This window comes from Phocoena sinus, chromosome 18 (genome assembly GCF_008692025.1).
Source record: "Phocoena sinus isolate mPhoSin1 chromosome 18, mPhoSin1.pri, whole genome shotgun sequence".
In the NCBI taxonomy this organism is placed as follows: domain Eukaryota; kingdom Metazoa; phylum Chordata; class Mammalia; order Artiodactyla; family Phocoenidae; genus Phocoena; species Phocoena sinus.
Window position 1 is genome coordinate 65,370,950 of NC_045780.1, and position 22,039 is coordinate 65,392,988.

Below are 22,039 nucleotides of genomic sequence, written 5' to 3' on the forward strand. Positions count from 1 at the left end.
ATCAGGTCATAAGATTGTACATCTTAAATATGTACAAGTTTTGATGGTCAGTTATACCTTAATAAAGCTGGAGGGAAATGACATTTAAAGAATGCCAAGGGACTTCCCTGGTGTTGCAGTGGTTAAGAATCTGCCTGCCAACACAAGGGACACAGGTTCGATCCCTAGTCCAGGAAGATCTCACAGGTCGCGGAGCAACTAAGCCCATACACCACAACTACTGAGTCTGCGCTCTAGAGCCTATGAGCCACAACTACTGAAGCCCGCGCGCCTAGAACCCGTGCTCCGCAACAAGAGAAGCCATCGCAATGAGAAGCCTGCATACCACAAAGAGTAGCTCCCGCTCGCCACAACTAGAGAAAAGCCCCTGTGCAGCAGCAAAGACCCAACACAGCCCCCCCCAAAATGCCTTAATGTATTCAAACATTTTTTATAAATCAAACATATAAAAATGGCAAAATGTTGATAATTTTCAATTGACAGGCATGATGGGGGTTTATTATACTACTTTTTTTTTTTTGGCCACACCACGCAGCATGTGGGAGCATGTGGGATCTTAGTTCCCTGACCAGGGATTGAACCCGGGCCACAGCGGTGAAAGCACCGAGTCCTAACCACTATACCACCAGCGAACTCCCTGAAAATTGTAATTTTTCAATTACCTACTTTCTGCTGTTAGCTCTTTCTCAGATAATGCAATCTACAACCTACATAATCAGTCCTCACCTGATTTAGAGCTCTCTTTGACATTCCCTACATTTTCCAGCCCTGCAAATGCTCAACTACTAGTTCTACTTCAAAAGATGAAGAGATTTCTTGCTAAAGTTGGACGTCTAGTGACTTCCTTTGTCAGGCTTCCCCAAACTGTTCTCTCCAGTCGCCACAACTATCCCAGGATCATAATTAGCTGTCTCCAAACGGCCAAGTACACTCAGTCCCTTCAGCTTCTGCTGTCTTTTTTTAAACTAAGATCTTTTGAAACTTCTCAGCATTCTTTTCTGAACATTAACTAATAAGGTGTTTAAAAGACATATTGAAAAAATCAGTGTTAAATTGTACAGAGAATACTGGATATGAAGCCAGGGGACCAGCGATCTAGATGCTTCACTTATTACCTAAATGTCTCAGGTCTAAATGGGAAATCCCCACTCTTCCTACTTCCTATAGTGTTATTTTGAGCCGTAGAATTTGTACATGCACTTTGTAAACACCTAAAATCTAAGGCAACATACAAATAAAAGGTTTGTTTTTTTTTTTTTTCATTTTCTTTCATTGAACAGATGTTTAGGGAGTGCCTTCTAGGTGCACGACCATTAGGCCAGGCACAGAGCTTATAAACATGGGGGAGATGTCATAAGACTTCTTTCTGCACTTGTTTACTGATCTTAAATGGTTAAACACTATAACTAAAAAGACAATAACGAGTGTTAAAGAGGATGTGGAGAAACTGGAACCCTCATACATTGCTGGTGGGAATGTAAGATGGTACAGCTGCGAAGTTACCATATAACCCAGCAATTCTACTCCTAGTTACCTACCCAAGGTAAATGAAAACGTATATCCACTTAGATACAAATGTTATAGCAGCACTATTCATAAAAACAAAAAAGTGTATTGGGGGTGGGGGAAACCAAGTGTACATCAGCTGATGAGTGGATAAATAAAATGTGGTATTACATGCAATGGAACACTGTTTGGCAAGACAGACATACTGATGCATGCTATGATGTGATCCTTTTGAATGGAATTCAGAATGTCAAGGGCCTTTCAATAATTGAGAAAGCAATTACTTTGGGTCCCTGCCCTGGCCCTCCCAGATTCAGCTAAACCTTAGGACCTTTACATTCATGAGAGAAGGGGAATCACCCTTGGGGTATTAGCTCAAGACTGGGACCCCTTACTCAGTGGTTGCTTATTTCTCTAAACAATTAGATCAGACTGCTAAGGGATGGCCTCCTTGCCTACGGGCAGCAGCAGCTACTACAACTCTGCTAAAGGAGGCTGAAAAGTTAACGTTTGGTCAGCCAGTCACTCTATGGACCCCATGTCAGGTTCAGGCTTTAATAAGTTCTAAGGGAACAGAATGGCTATCCCCCGAAGGTCAAGTTCAGGCTATGCTTTTAGATAACCCAGTGGTTACCATAAAAACCTGTCACACACTAAATCCGACTACCCTGTTACCCACAGAAACAGGGCCTCTGGAGCCTGACTGTACAGAAACCACAGACATGATCTATTCCAGTCGCCTGACCTAGGAAGTGAGCCTCTCCCAAACACAGAGGAGGAATGGTTCACAGATGGGAGCAGCTTCATAAGAGAGGGAAAAAGGCTGGTGGGACCCACAGTGACCTCCCAGACCCAAGTCATAGAGGCACGAAGCCTAACCCGAGGGACTTCAGCCCAAAAGGTGAGCTGATAGCACTCACCTGAGCATTGGAGCTCGGGACAGGGAAGATCTTAAAAGTTTACACAGACTCCCGGTATGCATATGCCATCCTACACACACACAGGGCTATTTGGAAAGAAAGGGGTATGCTTACTGCAGAGAATAAGCAGGTAAAACATGGCTTAAACATACTTAGACTCCTAAAAGCAGCTCGTTCTTCTGGGAAAAGTGACAGTGATTCACTGTAGGAGTCATCAAACAGGGAATATGGAGATTATAAAGGGAAACGACAAGCAGAAGCAACCACCAAAAGGGCGGCCCTAGAACCAGTAACTTGGTAATTACCCTCATACCTAAGAGGCCAGATCCATCCAACTACTCCCCAGTCTATATAAAAGAAGCAGCAGACAAAGCCCAGAAATGGGGCTTCAATATGTAACCGAGCAAGACCCTATGGAGCCTTCCAGGATAGACGCCCGCCCTCCTCTCCATGTCCTCTGCCTGCCTCTTGTTTGTAGAAAAGCTTTAGTCTCCCAGGCCTCCCTTGAGTCACAAAAGGCTGGCTCAAGAATTAAAGATTGAAAGACTGTGAACATGTAGTAAAAAAAAAAAAAAAAATTTAAACAATAGATCAGCCATATAGCAGTCACAGAATCATTATTTCCTCTCTGAAGGACATAAATTACACTGTCTGATGCACATCCCTGAGTTGTTTTCTGATACTAGAACCCCCACCAGATGGAAGAAATTAATTGCATGATGACCATGAGCACATGGCACCCAGACCACCTGGGGCCAGAGAATTGATGTTAACCCCCGTGACACCCCACTACCTCACCATCAACCAGAGGACTGTGCACCAGCTGATCATGTACCCTGCGAATCTCTCCCTCACCTTGCCTTTAAAAACCCTTCCCTGAATAAAGACGCAGACATAGAAGATGGACTTGAGGACACAGGGAGGGGGAAGGGTAAGCTGGGACGAAGTGAGAGAGTGGCATGGACATATATACACTACCAAACGTAAAATAGCTAGCTAGTGGGAAGCAGCCGCATAGCACAGGGAGTTCAGCTCAGTGCTTTGTGACCACCTAGAGGGGTGGAATAGGGAGGGTGGGAGGGAAACGCAAGAGGGAGGAGATATGGGGATATATGTATGGCTGATTTACTTTGTTATAAAGCAGAAACTAACACACCATTGTAGAGCAATTATACTCCAATAAAGATGTTAAAATGAAAATAAAAATAAAAACCCTTCCCTGACATCCATTGGGGAATTCCAGTTTTCTGAGCATTAGCCGCTTGTACTCTTTATATGCGCCTGTAATAAATGCTACACTTTTCTTCATCACAACTTGGTGTCAGTAAATTGGCTTTACTGTGAGAGGGCAAGCTGACCCTAATTCAGTTTGGTAACGGAGATCTAGGAGGCCTTGGGGGGCTAGTTAATGAACATGACCAATACTTCTTTCCCCAAACGGCAGTTTATCAAGCCATCAGATAGTCTCATCAAGGAACTCACTACAGGCGGGAAGCTCTATATAACTGGTTAGTTGAGCTCATGGTAACACCCGGCATAAAAAGTATAGTCAGTCTGATAGTTGAGACGCGCACCATCTGCACAATGAACATCCCAAACACCAGACCCCCCAGAGCCCCCCAGATAAAGCCCATTCAGACCAGAGGGACATATTCTGGAGAAGAATGGCAGACTGATCTCACTGTCATGCCGAGAGCACAGGGCAACTTCAGGTATCTCTAGGTGCTAGTGGGCACGTGTTCATGGTGGGTAGAAGGGTTCCCCACTAGAACTGAAACAGTAGCCAAAGTGGCTAAAGTATCACTAAAAGAGATAATCGCCAGGTTTGGGCTCCCAGGATCCTTACAAAGTGCTAATGGTGCAGCATTCCTGTCTCAAGTGACAAAGGGGATGACAAGTGCCCTGGGCATAAAATGGACTTTTCACTAAGCCTGGAAACCCCAATCATCAGGGAAAGCAGAGCGGTCCAATCAGCCCTTAGAAGGAACCTTAGTCAAGCTATGCCAGGGGACTCAAAAAATTTGGATTAAATTACTCCCAATTGAGCTGCTCCACATTCCGTTAGCCCCAAGGGATAATTTAAAGTCAAGTGCAGGTGAGCTCACCTTCAGTAAACCCACTCCCCAAGCACAGGAGCCTCCTTGAAATGGAACGACTCGAGTGTGCCCTCCAGGTAGGAGACACCGTGGTAACCAGGTGCTGCCCGCACCCTCCGACCTGCCCCCCACCCCTTCCGGCCAGAGGACCAGGTGTATCTGAAAACCTGGAAAACCTGCAGCCCCGTGATACCAGCGACTCCTAAGAGGAACGGGCCCCACTTGGTGGTGCTAAGCACCCATCCACCCGGAAGCCGCAGGGCGTCACTCCATGGGGACATGACACTCGCGTGAAGGGGGACCCGGAGCCCCAACCTCCAGAGGGACAACCTGGGGAAACAGACCCCCCTGATTACTCGTGCGAACCCTTCTCTGACCTGAAGCTTCTCTTCCAAAAATAACCAAAAGTGTGTCCCAAAAGAGCAGACGACTAATTGTAGGAATCAACTGTGCTCAGAGGGGAGCTAGTGACACTGGCCAGGGGAACCATATACAACACTGACATCATAAAAAAGCTAACAGCCACCCTGGCCACAGTGGCCACCGAGACCGGCCCGGACTTCCAGATGTGACAAAAGTCCGCCGACTCACTGGCCGGTATGGTCCTGGGGGACCGAGTTGCCCCGGATCATCCTTAGCTTCCCCGGGAAGGAGGGGACCGGGGGTCTGTGCACCGGGCAGCACGTGGAGCTGTTTTCACGTGGATGCACGCGTCCTAATTGGAGGAGGCGCGGACAGACCACTGGGAAGGCTGCACGGCTGCAGAAACCAGGCCGCCTGACCTGGTGAACACTTCTGGAGCCGGGGAAACGCCGGCCACCCTCGCGCCGCTGGGGCTGGGCCTTTCCTGGGCCCCTTAATGACCCTCCGGATCTATAAAGCTCCAGACGGCGGTCACTCACAGACGCAACAGTTAGGGCTGGGGCCCCGGGGGGCCCCCAGACACGGCTACAGGCGGCGGGAGACGTCCTGCTCCTCCCCCCGGGGCCTGACGACCCCACACTCAGCAGGAAACAGCTCCAGGAGCCGGACCTGCGCCCCTCAGCGCCCCTCAGGAACAAGGCGCAGGACGGAAGCCAGAGGAGGGACGTGTCACCGGCAAAGCCCATCAACAAGTCCCGGGGAGGAAACACAGAATCTGGGTCGTAAAATAAAATCTTACCTTTTTCCTTTTCCTTTGTGCTTAGTCGAGTTTCCCTTGCTCCCAGGGCGCCCCGTGCAGAGGCCTCGCAGCCGACTCTTCAGACTGGAGCCTGCCGTGCAAGATGGCCGCCGACGCCTCACTCGGCGGCCCGTGTGCAAAGGCGCTGCGCACGGCACTGCGAGCTGGAGCCGTGAGCAGCGCAGCTGAGCCCGCCCCTCGAGAGCCCCGCCCCCTCCCCGCCGACAGGAGCCCGGAAAAGCAGCCCTGCTGGTTTGGGGCGGCGAACGTGTACTCCAGGCCAGGAGCTCCTGTCTCTCCATGATCTAATCAAAGAATAAAGCTCTCCTCTCCTTCTGAACCAAACTAAGTCTCATTCTGTTGGTACGAGCAACACGGGGCGGAAGGACTCCTGTTGGGGTCTGACTCGGGAGGGTCAGTACTAGAACCGGAAGCAATCAGACCCCCTTCTGCCCAGTAACGGTGTACTGACATCTCCCAGAGACCTAGATAAGGAAGAAGCAGTGGACTAGCTAAGAAAATTATTGGTTTCTTAGATGTGAGTGCAGTCTGCATCGTTCCCTTGAAAAGTGATTATTTACTCTTGGAAACTTGTGCCTCCCCTCCTGATAGAAGCCAGGTGAGGTTTATAGACCTTCTTGTTCTATCAGGTCAGAGACTTAAAGAAACAGACACTCAGGAACCTCTCAGAGGTGGGATTCTGGAAGAAAATCCGTTGTCCAGGAGACCCAGGCTCACACGAGACCCAGGAGCCAGCAGCATCAAGTGTTTTCTCCTTCAGACGCCCCACCCTACTGACCTGAGCCCCAGCAAACGCCCCTGTCACTCTAAACGGAGTGATTTAGACTTGAGACTTGGCGACTGGCCAGGGAAATGGAGCCTGACGCAGGTGATGAGACCCTCCTGGGGATGAGGTTTTCCTACGAGGGCGGGTCTCCTGAAGGTGATGGGTAGAGATTCACGTGAAGAGAGTTGAACAAGGGCCCTCAATAAAAAACCAGGGGCAAGAGGAATGGTGTGGACCCTGGGGAGTTCCCACGAAGGGACCTTTTTGCAAAAGGCCCAGTTCTTTAAGTGATTTCCCTTTTAGAATCTGGGAAAAGACAAGTTGTCAAAAACGTGAGCCATTTCCTTCTGCACTGAAATAAATTCCCTTTCGAGTTTATTCCGGACCCTGAGTTAACTGAATTAGAATATCCCTGCCCAGTGCAGTGATGCAGAGACCAGGAAATGAACTCAACAGTATTTGGGTGGACAGACCCATCAGGACCATCAGTCTTCAATCCTCTCTCCGCTTCCCTCCTTCAACATTCCACCCACTCTGAAAAAAGAATCTGGTCTTGTTTGTGTTGGGAAATATTCATAGATGGCAAAAGGATAACGCAAGATATAAAGTTCATTTTCACTCCTTTGTCATTTGTTGATGCAAGGCTCGTGCAGGATTGAAGTGTAATCAAGGAAATGATTGAAGATCAGCAAGGTAGGGTATTTCCAGGCTAGTTTTTGAATGAGGGGAATCTAGAGATTTGGAGAGCAAACCCTGAGAAGTGAGGGCAGTGGAGAGAGGGCTCTGGAATGAACTTGCATGAGTCACTGGCAGCAAACCTTAGCAGTGAGGGCTGCAATTGTCCGATGTCCCAGCCGTCAGCCCACCTGTCTGCAGAGGCCAGCTCGTTCTTTCTTATTGTAATTGTGCCCTCCTTCCCTTGGTTTTTACACAAAGACTCATAGTTCTCTATCCCGTGCCTGCCTGTAAGGAAGGATTGTGAGGAATGGTGAGTTCCCAACCCTAAAATACTTGGAATTCGTCGGATAAAAGATCCTGCCCTTATTTCTCTACCTACAGAGTGCAGTTTTCTGCAGGAGAGGAAAGATGTGTTTTCTGCCCCTATAAAGAAAAAATAGAAACCAAAACTCCTTTCAAATCAAAGTATTTTTCTTGAGTCAAAAGCACCTCCTGAGCCTCCAGCCAAGTCCATGAAAAGGCTTTGTTAGGTGATCTAAAGCTACCAGGGTTCATAAAGGTCATCATATCATTCAGGCTGAGCTTGAGAAGTCTGTCCTTTCTCTGCTTCTCACATGCAGAGGAAATTGAATGAGAAATTTTCACGTCATTTCTACCCTACCCACACTCTTTTCTTTCTGACTTAATGAATATAGTCACCCAGAGGATAATCAGTCATGTTATGGTATCTTTTGCTGTGAAAGTGTTATTATTAAATTCATAGTAATATAATCACATAATATTTTAGAGAATATGAATAACTGAAAGTCAATTCTTTTCTTCATGGTCAGAAGGCTCGTGCCTTTCCATCCACCTCCCAATTTTTCTCCTGGACAAAGGTGACCGTGAATCATCACCACAAACCACAGAGCCAGCAGCCAGAACACTGTCCTACCCACTGTCACTTAGAAGTGAGCAGGAGACTCTTTTAGATCCCAGTTAACAAGTATAGAAGGGGTGGCAGAAATGTTAAAAATTACCATGTGGTAGACATCATAGTAGTAATAGTTACAGGTAAGAATAAATGCTAAAATTAATAGGCAAAAATATGATGAGAAACAAGATATTGCATACTTACCTGGCAGGGGAGATACGATGATCACAAAGGTGGTTTTCCCAGGACGAGCCTCATCCATTGCACTCTGGATGTGCTGACCCCTGAGATTTCCCCAAATATGGGAAACTCGACTGCGTAATTTGTGGTAGTGGGGGACTGCGTTCGTGCTTTCCCCTGGGAAAAAAAAAAGAAACAGATATTGGCATAGACTCAAAGCTATATCCCCACAAAACCCTTAGTAAGTTGGAAGGGAAATAGTAAATTCACAGTGGAGAAACCTGTGATTGAGTTAATATCACCAATGCTGAAACATATCTACATCATGGGTCTCCTAATATGATGTCAGCTTGACTGTCTACAGAGTGCCCAGATTCACCATTGTTTCTGGGTGAGTCTGTGAGGATGATTAGCATTTGAATCGGTGGGCTCTTTAAAGTAGATTGCCCTCCCCAGTGTGGGTTGCCACCCCCCAACCTGTTAAGGGCCTGAATAGAAGCAGGGCAGAAGACAGAGGAATTCACTCCTTTTTTTGCTCTCTCACTGCTGGAGGTGACATCCCATCTCATCTTCTCCTGCCCTTGAACTGGGATTTACACCGTCAGCTCCCTTGGTTCTCAGGCTTTCAGACTTGAACTGAATTACACCACTGGCTTTCCTGGGTCTCCAGTTTTCAGGGGGGACAGATTATGGGACTTCTTAATCAATTCCTCATAATAAATCTCAAATATATATATATGATAAAAGGAAGGTTGGGGAGCTGGGATTGGGAAGCAAGCTATTTGATTTCAAAGTCTACTTTCCCCACCTCTGCTCTGCACCGTCTCCACGTCCTGAGCCTTCACTCGCTTCCTCAGGGTTGTCGTATTGTTTTTGTCCCTTCTCAGGGTCACCACCCCTCCATGGGCCGCAAGCCGGCACAGCAGCCTGCACCGTAGTAGCCATAGCGTCTTACTGGCGCATGGCGCCATCTCGTGGCCAAACTAGGCAACTGTCGAAATCAACATTACATCCACTGTATTTGGGACACGTGACTGCTTTATTTGGGGTGACAACAGAGCTCTCTAGCTGTTTTCTCTTCTCTTCTTTACTTTTATTTAAACGGAGTAACATTAAGTTACATATGCTCAAAGAAATTCATGTTCCAATTTTAACTCACTCCTGGCAGGAGCAAGAAGTGTACGTGTTAATAGAAATGGAAATAGGGAGGATTGCAGGACCAAGAAGGGGTTGCAAAGAGCATTTTATTATGAATGCAGTACTGATGGCTCTTTTTCCAGCTTGATGCAAAGAGAGAAGTACAAACGTGCATGAGGTGGGGACTTCCCTGGTGGTCCGGTGGTAAAGAATCCATCTTCCAACGAAGGGGACGCGGGTTCCATCCCTGGCGGGGGAACTAAGATCCCACATGCCGCTGGGCAACTAAGCCCATGTGCCACAACTACTGAGCTCGCATGCCTCAGCAAGAGAGCCCACGCACCACAACTAGAGAGAAGCCCGCAAGCTGCAACAAAAGATCCCACACGCCTCAGTGAAGATCCCACGTGCTGCAACTAAGACCTGACACAGCCAAAAAAATAAAGAAATTAAAAAAGAACACACGAGATATTCTGATAGTTACACGGTTCAGAAGTACCTAGCATTGTGATCTCTCCATATATGTATATATATTCCCCACTTCAATAAGTGTGAAATATAAGACATTACTATCAAAGCTCATTACCCATTTACTCATCCTTACATGTACATCTGAGAGTGTTCCATGACTCCTCTGGGGAAATGATGACTGACTTTCCCTGCCTAGGTTGATTTCAGGACAATATGAAGGTGACTTGTTTTCCCCAAACCTCTGCTACATGACTGTGAGAGCTGGGAATTCCTCTGATAGAAACCAAAGCTTGTCTCCTTCTCAAGTCCTTTTGCTGTATTCTTCGGCAATAATCAATTCTGCTGTAGAAGACAAGAAAAACAGACAGAACGGATGAAATGCCCAAGTGTTAAGTATAGAGAGTAGGTAAGCAAGTAGCTTATGAAACATAAGCAAGCCTAATAGGATATATTAAATATAGCTAATAAGTAAGTTATCATCTGAAAGGCATGCAAAAGATAAGTATGATAAAAGGAATGTGTAATGGGACAAACAATATTCTTCATAGACAGAAAGATGCAGAGACCAAGTCACCGTGCTTGCCCTAAGCTGGCAGCTGGGTCATGCTGACGCCAACCACATGTTGGCAATGCCCAGTATATGCCATCTGCTTCCGTATGTGCTCTGCCCAAGAAAAGTGAATTAAAGCACCAAGAGCTAGGCAGGCTAACTGGCAAGCTCCAGCTGTGGCCAGGTGTGCACACCTGAGTCTCTCTGATAGAGCAGGTGGTGTGTTGGCCCCCATGCCTGCTGTCTTTTGGGTCTGCTTGCTCAACACGCAATACTGGTCCTCACATGCGTGCTGCCAGGAGGCGATGCAGCAGAAAAAGGGAGAGGGAGAGGGAGGGAGAGAGAGAAGAGAGACAGGACATGTGAGATTTGTATGATCTGGGATTCAGGCAGAGTGGTCCTTGTTCCCCCCTTACACCCCATCCCCTAAGCCTGTGCACCTTTTGGACCATGAGTCTTTCTGATCCATGACTGCTGGGGTACCTCACCTCAGTGGTACCCTTGGAGGCTAACATCACATCCAGGTAATTCCTACATAACCAGCACAGGTAAGGGCTAAGCTGTTGAGAACCCAGAATTTCTATGTAGGAGGGGCTAAGGGACAACAAATGTTGGAAAAGAGCCCGGGGACTGTCTTAAAGTTGTATTTACATAGCAAACACTGTTTAGAGTGATGGAGGTAAGTGGGGGCACTTTAAACTATCAGTCACTGAGTTTAAAAACGTTTATCCTTGGGAGACACACACAGACTGAAATCCGCACTGACCTCGAATGACAGCAGGTCCCCTGCTGAGAGCAGATTGGGTTTGTGGGGAAGAAGACAAAGGAGGGGTTGCTGATGATGGAGGAAGCCACCAACAGGAAGAGACGGGTAAGGAAAAGGTGGCCACAGTTGGGCTGGAAAAACCTGGGAGCTGCACACCTGGGGAGAGTCCTGGTCCACACAGGCCTGGTTCTGCCCAGGCCCCAGAGAGCAACCCTGAGTGTGGAGGAGACGGACCTGGAGACACTGGAAAAAAGAAGCCAGGACTCCAACCTCCCAGGAGAGTAAATCCACAAGGGACTCTGCTCACCTCAGGGAAGCAGGGGGCGGCCCCACGTGGTTGCGAAATGCAGTCTCCACTCCTGCCTGGGAGACTGACTGATGCTTCTGAGGACATGGAAACCTTTTTACACACAGTTCTCATTGTGCATGCCTAATGTTTCTATGATTTCCTATTTCTTCTCCCCCAACATTTTATTTTGAAAATTTTCAACCAGAGAAGTTGAACGTATAGTGCAAAGAACACGCAGACACCTCATCCAGGGTCATCAGTTATCCACAACGTCTTGCCACCTTTGCTTTGTATATACTTATTTTTCTGAACCATTTGAAGGTAAGTTGCCTACATTTTGACACTGTGATATTCGGTTAGAATCATCACATGTGCTCTGAAAAACATATAAGAGTCTTAAAAGTACAGTGTCGACAAAAAGCAACAGTGAGGGCTCCCTGGTGGCGCAGTGGTTGAGAGTCCGCCTGCCGATGCAGGGGATGCGGGTTTGTGCTCCGGTCCGGGAAGATCCCACATGTTGTGGAGCGGCTGGGCCCGTGAGCCATGGCCGCTGAGCCTGTGTGTCCAGAGCCTGTGCTCCGCAACAGGAGAGGCCACAGCAGTGACAGGCCCGCGTATCCAAAAAAAAAAAAAAAAAAAAAGCAACAGTGAGATACATTAACGGAACAATACATTTTATACACTACATTTTTATAAATCAAAACCTGCACATCAAACAACCATGTACCTTTTTAAAAGAATACAGAACAAAAGAAGGCACAATAAACACCAGAGGACAGTGGTTTGTTTATGGAAGAGAGGAAAATGGAAGTAGAGACGAGGGACAAAAGGAATCAAACAAGAGAGCAGCTTCCCACAGTGCAAAGAGGCTGTTATGTTATAAACCGAGGTGTGTGATGAACCCAACCAACTGCACCTAAAATCAGAAATGAAAACCAGAAAGGAACGGAAAAAACAGACAAGAAGATGGAAGGGAGAAGAGAGAGGGAGGGAGGGAAATAATAAATGAATTTATCCCAAATGAGGGGAATCCTGGAATATCAGATTTCTGCAAATTTTGCTGTGTTACCTAATCTCGATTCATATCTAGCTTCATTTAGAAAGTAGCTGTATATTTTTCGGGGAAAGAGCTCTCCTTAAAAAAAAAAAAAAAAGACTGCCTGATAAACCTCTTTCTTAGTACATTATACTGTATTTTTCTTCTTCACACTATGAGAATTCCCAGAAAAGATATGCCTGGCTCTACATTTAAGATAGAAACCAGCAATTCAAAATGAAGAACCACGTATTTTCTTATATCATTCAAATGAAATTTTAACCAAGATTCCTTAAAACTTAGAAACATTAATATTCACCTCTGTTGGTCAATATCTTGATTCCAGAGCTTAATTAGAATGTTGTCAAACATTCTTCCAAACGTGTAATAACTAGTAATAAAAATTAGATAAACAATTCTGTCTATAAGTAGTTATTAGTCTCTTATTCTCCTGCCAGAATTTTATGTGTTTTGATTTTTTTCAGATGTAAATACATATTTAAGTCTCCTTTCTGACATAAAGAATCAGAGGATTAGAATATGAGAAAGAAAACCGAGAGAAACACTGGGCGAGTCTGCAAATATTTTGGGCATAAACACTTACCTAGTTCACCTCTCCCTGGGGGGAAAAAGAAGAGGTGATTTCTCTGGAAGAATTCAGCCAAATTTTGTTCACTATCCCACTGTCAAAATTACCAAGAGATACCAAATCTTAAATGTTTTTGATCTTTTTTTTTTTTTTTTCGCCTTACGCGGGCGTCTCACCGTTGTGGCCTCTCCTGTTGCGGGGCACAGGCTCCGGACGCGCAGGCTCAGGGGCCATGGCTCACGGGCCCAGCCGCTCCGCGGCATGTGGGATCTTCCCGGACCGGGACACGAACCCGTGTCCCCTGCATCAGCAGGCGGACTCTCAACCACTGCGTCACCAGGGAAGCCCTGTTTTTGAACTTTTGCAAAGCTTCCTGGAATTCAAAAAACAATTGCAGATGGGGGTGGAGGGAAGAATCCATTGTAATTAATCATAGAAAAAAGGGAAAGAAGTTTGCGAAGACAGAAACATTGAAAATAGCCAGTTTAAATCATGGAACACTCGACTAGAGGGATGGCAGTGGACTGTTGTGAGTAGAGCTGCATTTACAGGGTTTTCTTTGGTGCGGGGAGAGGGCAGAATCTGTGAACTCTTCCAGGCTAATAAATTTTATTATATCACAAATAATTCCCTCCTAAGTTGATGTGAAGATTATGACATAAGACATGTAGAGCACAGAAAAAAGTGCTAAATAAATATCATCTATTGTTGCTATTCCCAGAAAAATGAGGCTACTGAGCTCAGACCGACCAACCCTTTTGATTTGCCCAGATGGTCTAGGTTTTAGCACTGAATGTCCTGTGTCCTGTGAATTCCCTCACCCCTGGATTCACAAATAGCTCCAAGTTTTCGGCTTTTATTGGTGTTGGGGAGGGTGGAGGAAAGTGACTGAATTCCTATTTTCCACAATCAAACGATAATCTCCTGTCAGAAGCCCAGTATTTCCTGTTTCTACCTTATCTTCCCCGCACGCTGCCACCTGCCTGCAAAAAAGAAGGAACATCTTGTCCTGGGAGACAAGTCAGCACATTGCCCTGAAGAGGACGGCCTAAGGCTCCATCTGGATTTGGTGTTCTCTGCACCACTCAGCAGCTACCAGCAGAGGGCACACTCTAACCTACCTTGCTTATTTGTATCCCCTCCCCTGACCCACCTAGAGTTTCTGCCTCCTATGAAGTCTTAGTACATTGCTCTTCCAAGTTCAGATGTGTGCATCCTTTTTCCTCTCCCTTCCTTCCCTCTCTCCTTCCTCCCTCTCTCCTTCCCTCCCTTTCATTTCCATGAATAAAGTTGCAAGGAACATGAGCTCTCTTAAAAGTAAGAGAGTCAAACTTTTAGGAATTATAGGAAAAAATATAATCAATCCAACCATCAAAAACTACAGATATGAGAATAATGAGATACAGAATATAAAATAAGCATCTTTAATACTTAAAAAATAAAATATGGAGACCTTCAAGATGGCGGAGGAGTAAGACGTGGAGATCATCTTCCTCCCCACAAATACATCAGAAATACACCTACATGTGGAAGAACTCCTACAAAACACCTACTGAACGCTGGCAGAAGACCTCAGACCTCCCAAAAGGCAAGAAACTCCCCTACGTACCTGGGTAGGGTAAAAGAAAAAAGAAAAAACAGGGACAAAAGAATAGGGACAGTACCTGCCCCTTGGGGAGGGAGCTGCGAAGGAGGAAAGGTTTTCACACACCAGGAAGCCCCTTCACTGGCACAGACGGTGTGCGGCGGGGGCGGGGTAAGCTTCGGAGACACAGAGGAGAGCGCAGCAACAAGGGGTGCAGAGGGCAAAGCGGAGAGATTCCTGCACAGAGGATCGGTGCTGACCAGCACTCACCAGCCCAAGAGGCTTGTCTGCTCACCTGCCGGGGCGGTCGGGGGCTGGGAGCTGAGGCTCGTGCTTTAGAGGTCAGACCCCAGAGAGAGGACTGGGGTGGCTGCATGAACACAGCCTGAAGAGGCTAGTGCGCCACGGCTAGCCGGGAGGGAGTCCGGGGAAAAGTCTGGACCTGCCTAACAGGCAAGAGACGATTGTTTCCTGGTGCGCGAGGAGAGGGAATTCAGAGCACTGCCTAAACGAGCTCCAGAGATGGGCGCGAGCCGTGGCTATCAGCGTGGACCCCAGAGACAGGCATGAGACGCTAAGGCTGCTGCTGCCGCCACCAAGAAGCCTGTGTGCAAGCACAGGTACTATCTGCACCTCCCCTCCCGGGAGCCTGTGCAGCCCGCCACCGCCAGGGTCCCGGGATCCAGGGACAACTTCCCCGGGAGAACACACGGTGCGCCTCAGGCTGGTGAAACGTCACACCGGCCTCTGCCGCCGCAGGCTCGCCCCGTATCCGTACCCTTCCCTCCCCGCGGCCTGAGTGTGCCAGAGCCCCCGAATCAGCGGCTCCTTTAACCCCATCCTGTCTGGGCGGGGAACAGACGCCCTCAGGCGACCTACACGCAGAGGCGGGGCCAAATCCAAAGCTGAGCCCCGGGAGCTGTGCGAACAAAGAAAAGAAAGGGAAATTTCTCCCAGCAGCCTCAGGAGCAGCGGATTAAAGCTCCACAATCAACTTGATGAACCCTGCATCTGTGGAATACATGAATAGACAATGAATCATCCCAAAATTGAGGCGGTGGACTTTGGGAATAACTGTAGACTTGGGGTTTCCTTTCTGCATCTAATTTGATTGTGGTTTTATGTTTATCTTAGTTTAGTATTTAGAGTTTATTATCACTGGTAGATTTGTTTATAGATTTGGTTGTTGTGTTCCTTTTTATTTTTATATATATATATATATATATATATATAGTGTGTGTGTGTGTGTGTGAATGTGTATGTGTATGCTTCTTTGTGTGAGTTTGTCTATATAGCTTTGATTTTACCATTTGTCCTAGGGTTCTGTCTGTCCATTTATTTTTTTTTTTTAGTATAGTTTTTAGCACTTGTTATCACTGGTGGATTTGTTTTTTGGTTTGGTTGCTCTCTTCTTTCTTTCTTTTATTACTTAAAAAAATTCTTATTTTTAATAATTTTTAAAATAACTTTCTTTTCTTTCTTTCTCTTTCTTTCTTTCTTTCTTTCTTTCTTTCTTTCTTTCTTTCTTTCTTTCTTTCTCCCTTTCTTCTGAGCCATGTGGCTGACAGGGTCTTGGTGCTCCAGCCAGGTGTCAGGCCTGTGCCTCTGAGGTGGGAGAGCCAAGTTCAGGACATTGGTCCACCAGAGACCTCCCAGCTCCATGTAATAACAAACAGTAAAAGCTCTCCCAGAGATCTCCATCTCAACACTAAGACCCAGCTCCACTCAACGTCCAGCAAGCTCCAGTGCTGGACACCCTATGCCAAACAACTAGCAAGACAGGAACACAAACCCACCCATTAGCAGAAAGGCTGCCTAAAATCATAAGAAGGTCACAGACACCCCAAAACACACCACCGGATGTGGTCCTACCCATCAGAAAGATAAGATCCAGCCTCAACCACCAGAACACAGGCACCAGTCCCCTCTACCAGGAAGCCCACACAACCCACTGAACCAAGCTTAGCCACTGGGGGCAGACACCAAAAACAACAGGAACTACAAACCCACAGCCTGTGAAAAGGAGTCCCCAAACACAGTAAGTTAAGCAAAATGAGAAAATAAAGAAACACAAAGCAGATGAAGCAGCAAGGCAAAAACCCACCAGACCAAACAAATGAGGAGGAAATAGGCAGTCTACCTGAAAAAGAATTCAGAGTAATGATAGTAAAGATGATCCAAAATCTTGGAAATAAAATGGAGAATATAAAAGAAACGTTTAACAAGGACCTAGAAGAACTGAAGAGCAAACAAATGATGAACAACACAATAAATGAAATTAAAAATTCTCTAGATGGAATCAATAACAGAATAAATGAGGCAGAAGAACAGATAAGTGGCCTGGAAAATAAAATAATGGAAATAACTACCCCAGAGCAGAATAAAGAAAAAAGAATGAAAAGAATTGAGGACAGTCACAGAGACCTCTGGGAAAACATTAAACACACCAAACTTTCGAATTATAGGGGTCCCAAAAGAAGAGAAAAAGAAAGGGACTGAGAAAATATTTGAAGAGATTATGTAGTTGAAAATTTCCCTAATATGGGAAAGGAAAAAGTTAATCAAGGCCAGGAAGTGCAGAGTCCCATACAGGATAAATCCAAGGAGAAATACGCCAAGACAAATATTAACCAAACTATCGAAAATTAAATACAGAGAAAAAATATTAAAAACAGCAAGGGAAAAACAACAAATAACATACGAGGGAATCCCCATAAGGTTAAAAACTGATCTTTCAGCAGAAACTCTGCAAGCCAGAAGGGAGTGGCAGGACATATTGAAAGTGATGAAAGGGGAAAACTTACAACAATGATTACTCTACCCAGCAACTATCTCATTCAGATTCCACGGAGAAATTAAAAACTTTGCAGACAAGCAAAAGCTAAGAGAATTCAGCACCACCAAATCACCTTTACAACAAATGCTAAAGGAACTTCTCTAGGCAGGAAACACAAGAGAAGGAAAAGACCTACAATAACAGACCCAAAACAATTAAGAAAATGGTAATAGGAACATACATATCAATAACTACCTTAAATTTAAATGGATTAAATGCTCCAACCAAAAGACATAGACTGGTTGAATGGATACAAACACAAGACCCACATATATGCTGTCTAAAAGAGACCCACTTCAGACCTAGGGACACATACAGACTGAAAGTGAGGGGATGGAAAAAGATATTCCATGCAAATGGAAATCAAAAGAAAGCTGGAGTAACAATTCTCATATCAGACAAAATAGACTTTAAAATAAAGACTATTACAAGAGGCAAAGAAGGACACTACATAATGATCAAGGGGTTAATCCAAGAAGAAGATATAACAACTGTAAATATTTATGGACCCAACATAGGAGCACCTCAATACATAAGACAAATACTAACAGCCATAAAAGGGAAATCAACAGTAACACAATCATAGCAGGGGACTTTAATACCCCACTTTCAACAATGGACAGATCATCCAAAATGAAAATAAATAAGGAAACACAAGCTTTAAATGATACATTAAACAAGATGGACTTAATTGATATTTATAGGACATTCCATCCAAAACCAACAGAATACACTTTCTTCTCAAGTGCTTATGGAACATTCTCCAGGACAGATCATATCTTGGGTCACAAATCAAGCCTTGATAAATATAAGAAAATTGAAATCGTATCAAGTATCTTTTCTGACCACAACGCTATGAGACTAGATATCAATTACAGGAAAAAATCTGTAAAAAGTACAAACACATGGATGCTAAACAATACACTACTTAATAACCAAGAGATCACTGAAGAAATCAAAGAGGAAATCAAAAAATACCTAGAAATAAATGACAATGAAAACATGACGACCCAAAACCTATGGGATGCAGCAAAAGCAGTTCTAAGAGGGAAGTTTACAGCAATACAGCCCTACCTCAAGAAATAAGAAACATCTCAAATAAACAACCTAACCTTACACCTAAAGCACTTAGAGAAAGAAGAACAGAAAAACCCTAAAGTTAGCAGAAGGAAAGCAATCATAAAGATCAGATCAGAAATAAATGAAAAAGAAATGAAGAAAACAATAGCAAAGATCAATAAAACTAAAAGCTGGTTCTTTGAGAAGATAAACAAAATTGATAAACCATTACCCAGATTCATTAGCAAAAAAAGGGAGAAGACTCAAATCAATAGAATTAGAAATGAAAAAGGAGAAGGAACAACTGACACTGCAGAAATACAAAGGATGATGAGAGATTATGACAAGCAACTATACGCCAATGAAATGGACAACCTGGAAGAAATGGACAAATTCTTAGAAAAGCACAATCTTCCAAGACTGAACCAAGAAGAAATAGAAAATATAAACAGACCAATCACAAGCACTGAAATTGAAACTGTGATTAAAACTCTTCCAACAAACAAAAGCCCAGGACAAGATGGCTTCACAGGTGAATTCTATCAAACATTTAGAGAAGAGCTAACACCTATCCTTCTCAAACTCTTCCAAAATATAGCAGAGGGAGGAACATTCCCAAACTCATTCTACAAGGCCACCATCACCCTGATACCAAAACCAGACAAAGATGTCACAAAGAAAGAAAACTACAGGCCAATATCACTGATGAACATAGATGCAAAACTCCTCAACAAAATATTAGCAAACAGAACCCAACACCACATTAAAAGGATCATACACCATGATCAAGTGGGGTTTATCCTAGGAATGCAAAGATTCTTCAATATGTGCAAATCAATCAATGTGATACACCATATTAACAAATTGAAGGAGAAAAACCATATGACCATCTCAATAGATGCAGAAAAAGCTTTTGAGAAAATTCGACACCCATTTATGATAAAAAAAAGTAGGCATAGGGGGAACTTACCTCAACATAATAAAGGCCATATATGACAAACCCACAACCAACATTGTTCTCAATGGTGAAAAACTGAAACCATTTCCTCTAAGATCAGGAACAAGACAAGGTTGTCCACTCTCACCACTATTATTCAACATAGTTTTGGAAGTTTAAGCTGCAGCAATCAGAGAAAAAAAAGAAATAAAAGGAATCCAAATTGGAAAAGAAGTAAAGCTGTCACTGTTTGCAGATGACATGATACTATACATAGAGAATCCTAAAGAGGCTACCAGAAAACTACTAGAGCTAATCAATGAATTTGGTAAAGTAGCAGGATACAAAATTAATGCTCAGAAATCTCTTGCATTCCTACACACTAATGATGAAAAATCTGAAAGAGAAATTAAGGAAACACTCCCATTGACCACTGCAACAAAAAGAATAAAATACCTAGGAATAAACCTACCTAAGGAGACAAAAGACCGGTATGCAGAAAACTATAAGACACTGATGAAAGATACAAACAGATGGAGAGATATACTATGTTCTTGGTTTGGAAGAATCAACACTGTGAAAATGACTATACTACCGGAAGCAATCTACAGATTCAATCCTTATCAAACTACCAATGGCATTTTTCACAGAACTAGAACAAAAAATTTCACAATTTGTATGGAAACACAAAAGACCCGGAGTAGCCAAAACAATCTTGAGAAAGAAAAATGGAGCTGGAGGAATCAGGCTCCCAGACTTCAGACTATACTACAAATCTACAGTAATTGAGACAGTATGGTACTGGCACAAAAACAGAAATATAGGTCAATGAAACAGGATAGAAAGTCCAGAGATAAACCCATGCACATATGGTCACCTTATTTTTGATAAAGGAGGCAAGAATATGCCACAGAGAAAAGACAGCCTCTTCAATAAGTGGTGCTAGGAAAATTGGACAGCTACATGTAAAAGAATGAAATTAGAATACTCCCTAACACCGTACACAAAAATAAACTCAAAATGGATTAAACACCTAAATGTAAGGCCAGACACTATCAAACTCTTAGAGGAAAACATAGCCAAAACACTCTTTGACATAAATCACTGCAAGATCCTTTTTGACCCATCTCCTAGAGAAATGGAAATAAAAACAAAAATAAACAAATGGGACCTAATGAAACTTCAAAGCTTTTGCAGAACAAAGGAAACCATAAACAAGACAAAAAATCAACCCTCAGAATGGGAGAAAATATTTGCAAACAAAGCAACTGAGAGAGGATTAAACTCCAAAATTTATAAGCAGCTCATGCAGCTCAATATCAGAAAAACAAACAACCTAATCCAAAAATGGGCAGAAGACCTAAATAGACATTTCTCCAAAGAAGATATACAAATTGCCAACAAACACATGAAAGGATGCTTAACATCACTAATCATTAGAGAAATGCAAATCAAAACTACAATGAGGTATCACCTCACACCAGTCAGAATGGCCATCGTCAAAAAATCTACAAACAATAAATGCTGGAGAGGGTGTGGAGAAAGGGCAACCCTCTTGCACTGTTGGTGGGAATGTAAATTGTTACAGCCACTATGGAGAACAGTATGGAGGTTCCTTAAAAAACTAAAAATAGAACTACCATATGACCCAGCAATCCCACTACTGGGCATATACCCTGAGCAAACCATAATTCAAAAAGAGTCATGTACCACAATGTTCATTGCAGCTCTATTTACAATAGCCAGGACATGGAAGCAACCTAAGTGTCCATCGACAGATGAATGGATAAAGAAGATGTGGCACATATATACAATGGAATAGTACTCAGCCATAAAAAGAAACGAAATTGAGTTATTTGTAGTGAGATGGATGGACATAGAGCCTGTCATACAGAGTGAAGTAAGTCAGAAAGAGAAAAACAAATCCCATATGCTAACACATATATATGGAATCTTAAAAAAAAAGGGGGGGGGTTATGAAGAACCTAGGGGCAGGACGGGAATAAAGACGCAGACCTACTAGAGAATGGACTTGAGGACACGGGGAGGGGGAAGGGTAAGCTGGGATGAAGTGAGAGAGTGGCATAGACATATATACACTACCAAATGTAAAATCAATAGCTAGTGGAAAGCAGCCACATAGCACAGGGAGATCAGCTCAGTGCTTTGTGACCACCTAGAAGGGTGGGATAGGGAGGGTGGGAGGGAGACGCAAGAGGGAGGAGATATGGGGATATATGTATATGTATGGCTGATTCACTTTGTTATAAAGCAGAAACTAACACACCATTGTAGAGCAATTATACTCCAATAAAGATGTTAAAATAAATAAATAAAATTAAAAATTAAAAAAATAAAATAAAATATGGCCTTTGAATTATGACTAAAGAACAAGAGATTAGAAAAAGAAACAGGAGGATTTGAAAAAGAATAAAATGGAACTTCCAGAATTATTTTAAAAAGGAGAGTAATAGAAATTAGAAACTCTGGATGGGTTAACAGCAGATTATATATAGTTGAAGAAAAATTTTAAAAATTAGAA

The 22,039-nt window shown here is 44.1% G+C and overlaps 1 non-coding gene across 1 annotated transcript; it reads left to right on the forward strand.

The window, feature by feature from the left end:
* The first annotated feature begins 8,258 nt into the window (after positions 1-8,258).
* LOC116743386 lies at positions 8,259-8,422 on the forward strand. The gene has a single exon (XR_004346769.1). It is a non-coding gene; the product is annotated as a U1 spliceosomal RNA (small nuclear RNA).
* Positions 8,423-22,039: the final 13,617 nt, after the last annotated feature.